The 14,310-nt window shown below is 34.8% G+C and overlaps 1 long non-coding RNA gene across 2 annotated transcripts in view; it reads left to right on the forward strand.

The window, feature by feature from the left end:
- The window catches only part of LOC108405856 (uncharacterized), a 132,855-nt gene that overhangs the window by 93,579 nt on the left and 24,966 nt on the right, over nt 1-14,310 (forward strand). Inside the window, exon 2 of one of the 2 annotated variants that reach the window (XR_005056937.2) lies at nt 5,056-5,122. The exons of the other annotated variant lie outside the window; for it this stretch is intronic. This is a non-coding gene — a long non-coding RNA (uncharacterized lncRNA). The remainder of the gene's footprint in view (nt 1-5,055; nt 5,123-14,310) is intronic. 2 annotated transcript variants of the gene reach the window in all.

Genomic DNA, 14,310 nt, shown 5'->3' on the forward strand with positions numbered 1-14,310 from the left:
GTTACCATTTGTCCAGTACAAATGATTAAGAATCCCATTTGTATTAATTCAAACAAAAACTCCCAAATTCCCCATAATAAGTACTATTATTGCCTTTATTGTCATTTTACATAAGTACTTAGAGAATTTAAGAAAGGTCAAGAAAAATATCCATGGGAGCTGGGATTTTGAAGCAAGCAATCTAGCTCCAAAGTCCATATTTTATCAACATTACTATTGAGAGAGAAAGAGATAGATTGGAATTTGTAGGAGAAAACAAATGGAAAAATAGGTAAGAATAAGATGACTGGTCCATAAACAAGGATAGATAATAAATAAAAATATAAATATCAACAAATAAACATAAACAGGGCTTATAACTATCTCTCATACACCTGCAGGAATGGGTTAACAACATGTCCCTTGGATGGGCATTTATTTCTTGTTCAAAAGAAACAGATTGAATTGAAGGAGAAAAAGAATAGAAATAAGTAAAATATTCTTCCTCAGATCTGTGAAGAAGAGAGGAGGCATGGTGAGGTAAGGATAAGAGGGCATTGCTGCAAGTTGGCTGGCCAGGAAAAAAAAAGATTTTAATGGCGCATATGATAGGGTCAAACTATTAAAAAGATGATGATGTGAATGCCTAGACACTAGTTGGCAGCTTTGTTCTTCTAAAAGACAATGGACTTTATAAATTCTTGATTTGCTGGAAGTTAATTACTCAAAAGTACAGGAAATAATGAGATTTAGGTCTACTCTGGTTTTAATTTTGGTCAAGGAAAATTTATTAAGGATATGATACTGAAAAGATCCTTGAAGGAAAGTGGCAAAGTGATAGTGGAATTTGGACTACCAAAGGAAGCTAGCACTGTGTATAATCAGCAGTAATACTGGGCTTCAGGAAACATTTCAGAGTTGACCTCATGCATCATTGACAATAATACAGATTATTATTTTTATCACTTCCTTCATAAGGCTACAACCTTAGAATACTTTAAATCTACTTACCATCTTACTGCATTTTATGTTATTATTTTCATGTATTTTTGTGCAATAAATACTTACACTTCATGAGTATAATATTGTTTTGCATGGTCAATTTCATTTGTATTTACCTATATATTTACTCTTTCTAATTTTCTTTTCTTTCCATAGACATTTGTTTTCATCTAGGCTCATTTTCCTTCTGCCTGGAGAACTCCTTCTATTGTTTTGGTTTGTTTAGTTAGTCTATTGATGACAAAATAACTCATAAGTAACTATAAGGATGTTTTCTCTGAATATAGAAATCAAGCTTGGCAATTATTTTCTTTTAGCATTTTAACTATGTCATTCAATAGTCTTCTGTCTTATTATAGCATCTGATGGGAAGTCAACTGCCAGTATTATTATGGTTTCTTTGAAAGTTAAGTGTCTTTTTTCTGGGTCTTTGATTGTCACCCAGTATGACTATGATGTACCTAGTATGATTTTCTTTGAATTTTTGTTGCTTGGGGTTCTCTAAGCTTTTTAAGTCTATGGCTTGAGATCTCCCATTGGTTATGGAAAATTCTCTACCATTGTCTGTTCAAAAGTTGCTTCTGCCTCAGTCTATATCTGTTTTCCTTTTCTGAATCCAATTATGCAATTGTAGAACTTTTTAGCACATTTCACAGGATTCTTAAATTTTGTCCAATTTTTCTTCTTCATATTTTCTCACCCCATATACTTTATTGGGCATTTTCTACCAATCTATTATCCAGTTTGCTAATCTGGTCTTCCATTGTATCTAATATATTATTAAATGCATTCAGTGCATTCTTAATTTAAGAAACTGTATTTTTTAGTCCTAGAATGTGCATTTGGTGCTCTTTTATAAACTTTAGTTCTGTGAAATCTCTTACCTTTTCATGCATTTTCTCCATGTTTTTATATGTTTTTTAACATATAAACAATAGTTTAAAATTTATGTCTGCTGACACTAAGTTCTGAATTGCTTTTGGGTATGCTTCAGTTATTTACTTTTTTTCTATTGGTTATTAACCAAATGGTCTTTCTTCATCTCAGGTCAAGTATTTTCATCTTATTGGGTGCAAAAGAACTACAGAGTTTACAGATGATATTATCTTCCCTAGATAGTTTTCGATCTTTTCTCTTTTATACAGATAAAATAGATCATATATCACCACAATCCAGTCAGGAACATAGCCAGGCCAGGATAGGGTTACAGTTTGGTAGGCTTCTGTCTACCTCTGGTTCATCACTGTTCCTAGGGTATAGACCTCCAGGACTTCTGCTGATAAGCTGGTGGTCTTTCACTCTTTGGCCTTGAAATTCTGCAGATGATTTAGTTCAGGTATCCTTTTACAGGGGTCATTGTTTCAAGAGAATACAGGAGATTTCAGTCTGTTTTCCAGAATATTTGGACTTTAGACTCTTACACAACTTCAAAATTAAATAAGTATCTTGTGGAAGCAACAAGCAATATGTTTTAGACCTTTCAATCTTCCAATATTGTCACAGTAACTCTGTGCAACTGCTAAAAGCTCTATTAGTTTCTTTTTCTCCCTGCAATTACCCTCTCCCTGGACCAAGGTTAATATTCAGCTTCTACCCTGTGCCCAGAAACAGCAAATGTTTGCAATAAAAATAAACTCTGCTGATCTTTAGATCAAAATTGAGTGGTCTACCCTAAATCCAAAACTACCTTCTCCTTTGATTTTCATGATACTATAAATATCTGGTTTTGTTTCCAACTCTCTGACTGCTCTGGCTTTTCTAATTGTAGTCCTCTTTTTCCCACTGTTCTTAGAAGTTTATGTTTCCCCATATTTGGTATTCATATTTCTAGTATTTAGCACAGAACATTTCACCAATGGGCATTTAATATATGTCTATTTGATTGGGAAAATTATTTAAATTTTAAAAAGTGGAGAAAGGATATAGCACCAGCAATGAGTATGAAGGAGTGGCATAACAACCCTGTGGTAAGAATAGAAACAGGCCGGCTGATACTCCAAACTACACTAGCCCTTTTTCAGAGGAAAAAAATGAACAAAGAAAAATAGAATCAGTGCTGGAGGCAGATCAGTGGCATGTTAAAAGATTCTGAGCAGGGGAGGACTCACAAATGAACTGATGTATTTTATTTCTACCTTCTTAGTGACCTTCAATCAGTTCACTGAAGATCAAATATAATCATATGTGATTAATTATAATCACATAGGACTGGAAGTTCCAGGTGGGAGTTTAAAAGAATCCGTGTTCTATGCACCAATAAACAGTTTTTTTCATGGAACTTAAAAGTATGTAATTGGAAAAGAAACAAGCTTAACTTTATTTCAGAATGCCACAAAACCTTTGATTAAAAAGCTCTCCTTTTCATTGATGAATGTCTATTTTTGTATCATGTTGATATATCCTACTGTTTTAAGGACCTTCAAGATACAGTTAAAAAGTAAAACATCAACAGAACCCAAGAATGGACTTACAGTTACCAAAGGGAAAGGGACTGGGGAGGAGGGGTGGGAAGGGAGGGATGGGTGGAGGGGGGATAAAGGGGGCATTATGATTAGCATGTATAATGTGGGAGGGGGCACAGGGAGGGCTGTACAACACAGAGAAGACAAGTAGTGATTCTACAACATCTTACTACACTGATGGACAGTGACTGTAATGTGGTATGTGGGGGGAACTTGGTGATGGGGGGAATCTAGTAAACAATGTTCCTCATGTAATTGTAGATTAATGATATCAAAATAAAAAATAATAAAAAAAAATAAAGTAAAAAGGCAGCTACATTGAAAATATTGTCTGCTGAGTCCTGGTATCTTGGATAACACCACAGTAAAACAATACTAAATATTCCCTAAACACCCATCAACCAATGGAGGGAACAATACCCTGAGTTATAATAATTAAAAGAGGAAATACGGACTAAATTGCACCATAAATAATCCCAAAAGAAAAAAGATAGTACAAGGATAACTGATAGTTGAGTATGCAGTTAATTCTTTATGATTATAAACCTATAGATTGTTAATTATAATAGCTAACATTTAATGAGAATAAACTGTGTGCTGACATTATGCTAAGCATTTTACATGCATTTTCTCACTTAAATCTCAACAATTTTATGAGGTAGGTATCGTTATAGCTGTTTCAGAGAAGAAAACTAGGGCTTGGGGACTGTAGTGTAAGAGCAAGTACCAGAAACCAGATTCCTGGTGTTAAAAAGAATCCTATCTATGCCACTTATTAGCTGTAAAACCTTCAGCAAGTAATTTAACCTCTCTGTTTTGGTTTCCCATATGAAATACAGGACAATGATGAAACTACTTAGTTTAGGGAAAAGTGGCTGGCACATAGTAAATGTTTGTAAGTGTACGACATTAGGTAAATTATTCAATAATAACTTACCCAGTTTCACACAACTAGTAGGTTTCAGAGCCAGGATTTCTGTCCAGATTCCAAAGCTCATATCTTAAATAAAATGTCCTGATGTTTCCCCAAATTAGACTGTAGTCTTTCTGGTATATTTATCTAACAATTAGCATGCATTTTATTTAGTTTCACAAAGCTTTCTCAAATAGTATTAACTATTCTCATTACTTACTGTTAATTGACCATTTATGGCACAGAACAAGATACATAATAGTGAAGAGCTGACAAAGTGCCCAAAAAGCAGTGTCTGGAGCTATGCTTGCTAAGCACGAGTGGACAAACACTGACTCATAGTCCCACTGTGGACTCAGTTTTAGAAGGAAAGATGTTTAGAGGCCAGAAAACTACCAATAAACTATTTGCTTTATAGAAGAAGAAAGAAAAGAGGTACACGATGGAGAAAAATGCCTTTTTCTCCCCTCTGCTTTCACACCTCATTTACACTGTCATCTCTAATTCTGATGTTCAAAGCAGCCAACATTTTTAAGATAATACTGATCTTTTTTTAAGCAGAAGACATGGGAAATAATACTGGTATTGCTTTAGCTCTGCTTTGTTTCTGGTACAAAATCAAAGCTATGCCTAAAGAGGACTGTGTATTTTTTAGGACATTTCATGGAGTTATTTTTAAATTGATCTTTGTTGTTCCAGAGCAAGTTGGTTGTAAAACCATGGTAGCATCAGGAGAACTGAAAATTTCAAGACTCTGTATTATCAGGTAACATTGACTGAATTTGTAAATTGCATTATGGAGAAATCCTGGATCCCAAATGTACTTATGACCAAGTCTGTGTTTATAAGTACCAATGGCTGTGATTCTGGAGAGCTGTATTAGAGATGAGGCAAACATGGTATGCCTGGTGGGGCTGCCCTCAATTCCAAGGAGCAATGTGAGTATCTCCACATTGTCCTCATCACACTTTAGCTCAGAATCCTACACTGACTTTCCTTGTCTACTGAACCAGATATAAATGCCTCAATCTTGCTTGGAAGATTCTAGAAAATATAACCCCAAACTTATCTCATGAACCCTATAGTTGAAGCAAACTGGACAATTTGCCTCTTCCCAAGCATTTTCTTTTAAGCCAGTTAGCATATATTTATTTTATTGAGCACTATGGTGGGCATTGTGTGGGTCATAGAGCTATAACATACTTGTCCATGTAGATCTGGAAGGAAAGACTGACATTCACTACAAATGTGTTAAGATCTGTGAAGGACACTTCAGGAGTACCTATCATAGGGAAGCAATTTGGTATGGGCGTGAGGGAAGGAGTCAATGAAGAAATAATTTTCAGTTATAAGATTAATGAATTATGGAGATTTAGTGTACAGCAAGGTGACTATATATATATAAATAATAGTAATTTATTGTACACTTAAATTTTGCTAAGAGAGTAGATTTTAAGTGTTCTCACCACATGTAAGTGCACACACACACAAACACACACACATGTAAATATATAAGCTGATGGACAGGTTAATTAGTTTAATTAGAAACATCATTTCTCAATGTATACATATTTAACATCACATTGTATATCTTAAATATAAATGATTTATATATCTGTCAATCAATATTCACAATAATTATTTGTCAGTCATACCTCAATAAAGCTGTAGTAAACAGATGAAAAATAATTGATAATAGCTATTTCAGAGGCAAGATTGTGAATGAGCTGCCCCTTCTGGTGCATTCTGTGGTTCTCTGTTTTCCTGCTTTGTGACACTGCCGATCCTTCTTACCAAGCAATGAGTTGGCTGCTGTGGCTTGCCAATCTAAATGATTTACAGATTTGTGTAAGGTTATTTAAAAATTATCCATACATTTTAAGTCTATACTTAAAAAATGGAAAACAAAGCATTATGTTAATACTGGTTTTGCACATTTTTTCTTCCTTCAACTCTATTCTCTGATGGGGGCTAATTGGGAGGAATGGGTTTACTTCCTATTACTTACTCCCACTTCCCATCTACATGGAAAGTATAGGAAATCGTGTTTACCTGGAATTATTTTGTCTCTGTGCTACTATTCAAAGACTTCTTGAAAACAACATCAAGTGAGAGCTTTTATGCTGGCCACCCCGAAGCCTTGACATCAGACGAGCCTCTGGATGCCGTAGCAACGGCAGCTTTGTAGTCATGGTAACAGCCTTGTGCTCCAAAGGCAGAACCAATGAGCTTAAGCATCACTTCAAACTAGCTGAGCTTCTCTGACCTTTTCAGGGAGCAACAAGATCCGTGTGTTCTTCCGAGTGCACGTGCCCCTCAGCAGGGAGGGAAAGCTGTGCTTAATGTACCTGATTTAAACGTCATACTTGGACTATTCAAACAAGCGAGTCCTTATTCTAGTTTGATGGATTAGATCCCAGAGTTTTTTTTTAAACTAGATTCTTGATTTCAGTTTTCCAGAAACATTGGTACAAAAGGAGAGCCATGAATGTTGTGAATGTTCTGATTACTAAACATTTCAGAGTAAAATATGTGGATTTCCCTTCCATGACATAGATTGAAAACCCCAGGGGACCTGGAAAATAATTTTTGTCTGTTTTGTTGATGTTTTCCTCCATGGAGGACAATAGTAAGGAATAATACTATCTTTCAAATCAATATGACACAGTAAGACTGCAGTAGCAAGAAACCAGTCAGAATTCAATCCACATGTGGCCTGCAATGTATGGAAGGTTTATGACTTCCCCTGAATACTTCCAAAAACTGGGCTAGTAAACTACAGCTCTCAAAGTTACACACTCAACTTTCTCAAGCCCAAAAGCATGAAATGGAGAGTCCAGACTAAGCAATTCATTCATAATTCCCCTTTAAGTTAAGCTTTACTAGCTGTTCATGGATATATTATTTGTATAACCTCATATGCAAATGGATAATCACAATATACATAGGGTTTTTCCCCAGTTGTATTTATTGAATTCTTGTTTTCCTGAGCTATTTTATATTTAACAGCATAACTCATACAAAAAAATCAGCTCAAAATATTAAGCTTTTAATGCTATTTGAATTACAGTTATCCCTTTTTTACAAGTTCATGTTTAATTTATTCTACTCTACTAGTGTTTCCATTCCACACCAGTAAAAGACAAGAATTCTCCAAAAAAAAATCAGCTCTAGTTACATAAATTTCAAATGCTTTTAATATGTACCAATTCACAGCAGTAACTCTTTACTTTGTGTATTTAACTAATGCATATAAAATGCTTGGTAAGTATTATATGAAATGCCATTGAAGATACAAAAATGAACAATAAATGGCTCTTGCTCTCAAGAAACTTGCAAACTAGGCTTGATTGTAATAGATCTTCCTATTTGGTGCTGTGCGATCATCTTGAGCAATAATTTGAAGCCACAACTCTTCTATCTTCAGTTCCACCAAAACCCAAGGAGAACTAAGGTTTACTCCTTGCTGACTTTCATGGGTCCACGTGTTTGTTTTATTGTTGTTATCAAGATAACTCTGAGATCTAAAGCATGGGGTTTTTTTTTAAAGCAAGCTATTGTGTTTGAGATATATTTTGTTATAGGCACTTTGCAATCATGCACGTACTATTGTTGAGAATCTATTTTTATCACCAGTTTATAAAACAGCATCTTAGACATTTTATGGAATGGAAAGGTCTTTTTTTCTTTCAAGAGAACATAGTTTTTTTGTTTTATGGCCTCTTTGGTCCCATTGTCTGTACCAGATGAAGAGGGTGTTATTGGTGAATATGTTAGAGCTGTCATAAAATGGGCAACCAAGAGAAAATTTTAAATGGAACTCAGATTTGGTGAACTAAACTTAAAAGAAGTCACTGTCTAAGAAATGACTTCACACCTAAATTTTGGGCTGGTTATATGAAAATAAAAGCCAAGTGGAGAATATTGAACTTGTTATTTGAAAAATGATCTGATTTAGAACTGCATATTTTTGATAATTTATAATTAAAAGCTTCATGTCATTTAATTTTATCCTCATTTGGCCACTGCAATCTTGGCTGATACCCAATAAACAGAAACATTTAAAGAAAATTTCTGAGTTACAGAATCACAAAAGTAGTATGACTGGAATGAACATTAGATTCATGTAGCCCAACTACATCATTATATAAATGAGGAAATTAATGTCTCTAATTTTCCTTCCAGTTTAAAATTTCAGATTTAACTATTTCTTGACAACCCAACCTAACAAACTTCTTGGCATCAGTGTTGTCTTGCAGTCAAATTAAAGTTGTCTGCTTTCTGTAGGATTCATTTGATTTAATTGCTTTCATTTATTTCTCTAGTTTTGTTCATTTTATTTCAGCTTCCTCCCAGTCAAAGGATGGTTAAAGTTCATGAAAATTTATTAAGAGAAAGCCATTAACTAGAATTCTCCTAGATAAGATCATCTTAAATTGGGACTTAAGCTAAACATGGGAAAGAAATGGGTAACAGTGATAACAGGCTTTTAAATAAATATTTTGAGTTTTCTGAGTTTATAATTTTTTTTTTTTGCATTTAGGGTTTCCTTTGTCTCTATTATCTTGTGAGTAGTGTCCATATGGCTTCATATTCTCAATTTATTTTCTCACTCCCTTCTTCAATTCTCTTCTTAGCCTCCTATAAACTCACCTTTCTTCTCGTGAGTGGCTTACTGGTAGCCAAACTGAGATTTCATTTAACCTTCAACTTCTGAATATGAGTATCAATTCATGGTCCTGTGTGACTGTTCTGCTTCTGTGGAGGAAATTTGTATGAGAAAACACACACACACACACACACACACTGATGCTGTCTCCTAGGAACAAACAAATCTCTCCTATAGGTAAACCATGATTTGAGGAAATCCGTCTTCAGAGTCCTTTTATCTTTGTTTTGCTTGAGTGCCCCTCTTGAACTCTGAGCACATAAGCACCATCTCCTTATTTCTTTGGCAACTTTACGGAGGAGCTGAATGACCCACAATGTCCTGTATCCTCATGCTTTCCTTTTCCCTCTTCCCTTTGAAAACTTTCTTACTCAGATATTATGCTTTCAAGATCCTGGTCTCTAAGACTAGCTGCAATCTTCTAAATTATTTGTCTAAAGACGTAAATGGAGGATAATGGCTTAATGTGCATCTTAAAAGAACTAGAACTCTTCAGTGCTTTAACATAAATGAGCTGGGAATTTCTAGTACTATGGTGTCCTGGCTGGAGATATTTTAAGAACTCATACTTTGCTATGTATGCCCTTTAATTCATTCAGTGGACAGTTGCTCACCATCTATTCTGAGCCAACCCTATTTACCCAGCTTAGACACATAGAACTGGTGTCTCAATAGAAAAACTAACAATAATAACTGTCATCCATCAAGAGTTTATTATGAGCCTGAATTAGTTTGTTCGGACTGCTATAACAAAGTACTACAGACTGGGTGGCTTAAACAATAGAAAATTTCTTTTCTCACAGTACTGGAAACTAGAAGTCCAAGATCAAGGTGTCTGCAGCATTAGTTTTCTCTGAGATCTCTCTTCCTTACTTGCACATGGCCACCTTCTTGCACTGTGTCCTCACACAGTCTGTCCTCTGTATATGATCATGTCTGTGTCCTAATCCCCTCTTCCTATTCAGACACAGTCAAATTGGACTTGGGCCTGTCCATATGACCTCATTTTACCTTAATTACCTCTTGTATCTCCAATACAGTCACCTGCTGAGCCACTGAGGGTTAGGGATGCAGCATATGAATGTTTGGAAGATACAATTCAGCCCATAATAGAGTTTCACATTATATTAAACATTTTACATGTGTTATCTTTATTATTTAAAAAATCTAGAAAAGTTCAGTTTATTGTTTAAAATTTTCTGTTGAAAAATTCAGAGTCCAAGCAGTGTAAATTACTTGCCCAAGTTCATGTAACTACTAGGTAGTGAAAGTGGAAATTGAATTAAGCCCTATAGCCCCAAACCCTGTATTTTCCTGCTATATACTCAGCCTCCAGCTAAAATTACAACTAGTCAGCCTGCTCCAAGACACACTGGTTATTCTTCCTGGAGTGTTTTACTCCATGGGAGACTGACACTTAACTGATATGTGGACATAAATTCTCTTAGGAACAATGTGTTAAAAAAAAAAACAGAAAAATTGACTATTTTCCTGTAGTCAGATTTATTAACTTGGTAAGCATTAAAAAGACTTGGCTTCTTTATTTGAATTCCAGGAAAATTTTGAAATTTTTGTTTTTTACCAGCCACAGATGTTTTAAGAAATATCTATAGAAAAAATTTTAAGTCAACAAAATGCATTAAATAGCATGTGTTTTTCTAGGTTCTAACCCACCAGGGGGTGCAAGGTAAACTAACTTGGGATCTTTCAAATTTTATGAGAAAGGCAAGCCACAAAATCCTTAAGTTTTTCTCAATTCAAATATGTTTTTGAAAGGAAAGCTCTGTCTGAGCATAAAACCATGTCCAGACTGTTTTGTTAGTCTCCTTTTACATCACTAGAAATGTAGACAAGATGTTTCCTTGCACATAGACACATTGAATTATTTCTTTTTGTCCAATTTTTTTTACCTGCTATGGCATACTGAAACAAGGGATTTCATGGTAAGAGATAGTCTGTGACAAACCAGTTATTTTCTTTTCATATTTTTGAAGCACAGAAAGTTTCCACGAAAAAGAAAACGACTCCATAACTTTACTCAAATGACAAAACAACTGTGGCTTTCCTAAGATAATAGGAAGGTGAAATTCTTTTATATTAGCTTACAGTTAAGAATTTTTGCTTAGGCATTCTACAGAAAAGAGAAGAAATTAATGAGGAGGAAGAGAAGAATGATAAGTTAAGATTCGGATATTAGAATGGTAAACCTGGAGATGGGAGGTTGTTCAAATCATAATAAAATCTTTCTTTCCAGCCCCATCCTTATCACAGAAAAATAAGAGAAATACATTTCCTACCTACAGGTGGTAATACTTGCAATGTCTCCATATTGTAGTATGGCAGTTGCACTGAAATAAATGCACTGTTACTAAGGGATGATGAAAATATAATTCAGCAATAGAGGAAAAGAAAGGAACTGGGTTCCTCTGATCTTATATTTTAGAAAATAGTAATTTTACCAAAGGCCAAATGTATAACTCTATAATGTCCCCCACAGAAGTATAGCAACTCTGCAGGGGTGTCAAAGGCCAGTTATCTTAATATCTGGGCTCGCATGTAGCAGTAGAGGGCTAAACCAATAGACTCAACTTTATGTGGGTTAGTTGTTCTCTCTCTAGGTCTTGGCCAGACCTTATTTCTAAACCCAGTTAGGCATCTTGCTCTTGGGTGCCTTTGATCTACAGGTAACTTGATGAGATTGTGGATAGTTAATAGTAAATCTAATTTAATTGAAGAAATAACTAAACAACTGTCCTAGCATCAGAATATGTGAAGGATAGGAGAAACTAAGAAGTGTGGTTTGGCAATGCACCCACATCTCTAGAAAAGGGACACATAGACATGAGACTCCTCATGTTTGTGGATTGGGGACAGTGGTAAAGAGGATTTGGGATTAGTTAATTAAGGACAAGAAAATTAAGTTTCTGCTTCATAGGCCAGAAATTTAATTGCCAGCTAACCTGAAGGAGACTGAAACCAAAGGAGGTCATTTTATGAATCAAACTTATCACAAACTGATTTGTAGGTCTTAAGATCTCTCATTATACTTAGCTCTGTGTCAGAAATGTGAGACATATAAACATATTTACAAATCACAGTATCCATGTAATAAATACTTAATAAGCAAGATTGCAATTCACTAGTTTACTTTAAGTAATAATTTTTAACTTGTTTTAAGATCATAAATTCCCTTGGAAATTTTTGATGTCTTCTCTTCACAAAACATTACACAAACAATCCAACATTTTGTAGGCAATATTAAAGTATTCATAGGCCCTTTAGAGATCACCCATGGACTCCACTTTAAAAGCTCTGCAAAATTTCCAGTGACTTGTATATTTGTATTGTCAGTTCAGATATTGGTATTTCAAGCAAAATAAAGAGGGAGAAAGCTGTGTGGTGTGGCTGCCACCAGAGAATTGAGGAATGAACATTAGATTATTTCATCCAAAGTAAAGGCAGAATCAGTTGTTCTGCTCACTGAAGAAGGTTGCATGTTGATAATAAGCAACCTTCAATGTGTTTTGCTAAAGCATCAACAGTAGCTTCCAATTCCAAAGTCAGGCACTAAAGGCAAAGAGGGCATCCTGTTTTCTCTGCTCTAAATGGTTCAGCTGTGAGTATTGAGAATATCAATTCTTTTAAGATCATATTATATCTTAAATTTTATATTGTACCCTTATATCATGGCCTATTGTTTTGAAAATTTTTGTTTAAGGTAAACCTCCCCTTGTTTGGGTACAGCAATTACAAAGCATTCATCCAACAAGTAATTTTTACAGTAGGCACAGAAATACATTGATAAACAAATATACACTATTCATGATTTCTTGGAGTTTACACACGAGTGGGTTCACCAAACATGGGCAAAGCCAACTTTTTAGAGCCATCAGCTTTTTCTTGAACTAAATTAATAAAATAAAAGAAAATACAGCTCAGTTTCCTTACAATGCTTTTCACAGTTATTAAAGAAAATCCCCCCAAATGTGAATGAATAACGTTACTGAACTCCTACTACATATAAAGCATTGTCTATAAAGAGGAATAAGATTGTTCCTTGTTCTTAATGAATTTATAGTTTTTTTGGGAAGATACTGTAGCTTTTAAGAGTCAGGCAAATTTCTACCTGTGTTTTTTCTTGGACCAGCTCTTTACCTTTCTGATACACAACTTCTTCATCTGAAAAGAGGAAAACTAATAGTTATGTCATAATATTGTTATGAAATTAAAAGGTAAATTTTTAAAGGCTCTTGGCATATAAGGATTCAATGATGGCTTTCTAAAATTTCTATTTCTAAAATAGATATAAAAGATTGCATATAGATAATGGCACATTTTGCAGACAATGACAAAATGTCAAATGATAAGCACATTTAGTAACATTAGTTATTAGTTAATACATGTCATAACTGAGTCTGTTGAGAAGGATCTGCATGGATTGGATTAGTCAGACGCTTCAAGGGAAAATGAGACTTGAGCTCTACCTTAAAGTCTGCATAGGATTTGGTACAGGGGAAAGAAAGATCATACCAGATGGGAAAACAGTATGAGTGGTGAATATGGAGACTGAATGTATTTGTTTTGTTAGGTGACAGTGAGTACATTAATATGGTTTATTCAGAAATTCATGTAAGGTAACAGCATAAAAGAATTTTGGAGAGGTAGGTAGAGTTGGGAAAATGTGGGCAGGTCTTGAATCTTCGTGAACAGAATGGAAAGGCATTTCAGCAGAAAATGGCGTGTTTTAGAAAGATTCTTCTCATCTCCGTGATGTGAGGGATAAATTTTATTTCCTCAGAGGGGTTTATGTGATTGGAGAGGTAAGGCTGTTAACTTAGACTATTATAAGAAAATAAGCTGACACTGACATGTTCTGCTTGGATAATGGCAGTCAGAAAATAATGGAATAAACCAAAGCTAGAAACTTGAAGAAAAAGGATTGAAGGTACTTACTGGTTGACTGGAAAGAGAAATTACCTGAAGATGATGGATTCAGCAAATACATATTAAAGGCGTAGTAGGGAACCAAGTGTCTTGGAGAAATAAGGACACTATATATAAAGGAGGTTGCAAAGTAGGTTTCTCTGGTGAGCAGGAGTAGGGAAGAGATTATCTTAAGCTCTAAACAATTTACTTCTTGAGGATAGAAGCTGTATCTCATTCATCTTGAAATCCTTAACACCTAGTACAGTATGAGGAATAATGATGGGCTCAAACCATGTGTGAGCAGCAAATGAATGATATGTCATGGCTCATGTTCAACTTGGGGACTATAAGTGTGCAAC

The sequence above is a fragment of the Manis javanica genome, chromosome 1 (genome assembly GCF_040802235.1).
Source record: "Manis javanica isolate MJ-LG chromosome 1, MJ_LKY, whole genome shotgun sequence".
Taxonomy (NCBI): domain Eukaryota; kingdom Metazoa; phylum Chordata; class Mammalia; order Pholidota; family Manidae; genus Manis; species Manis javanica.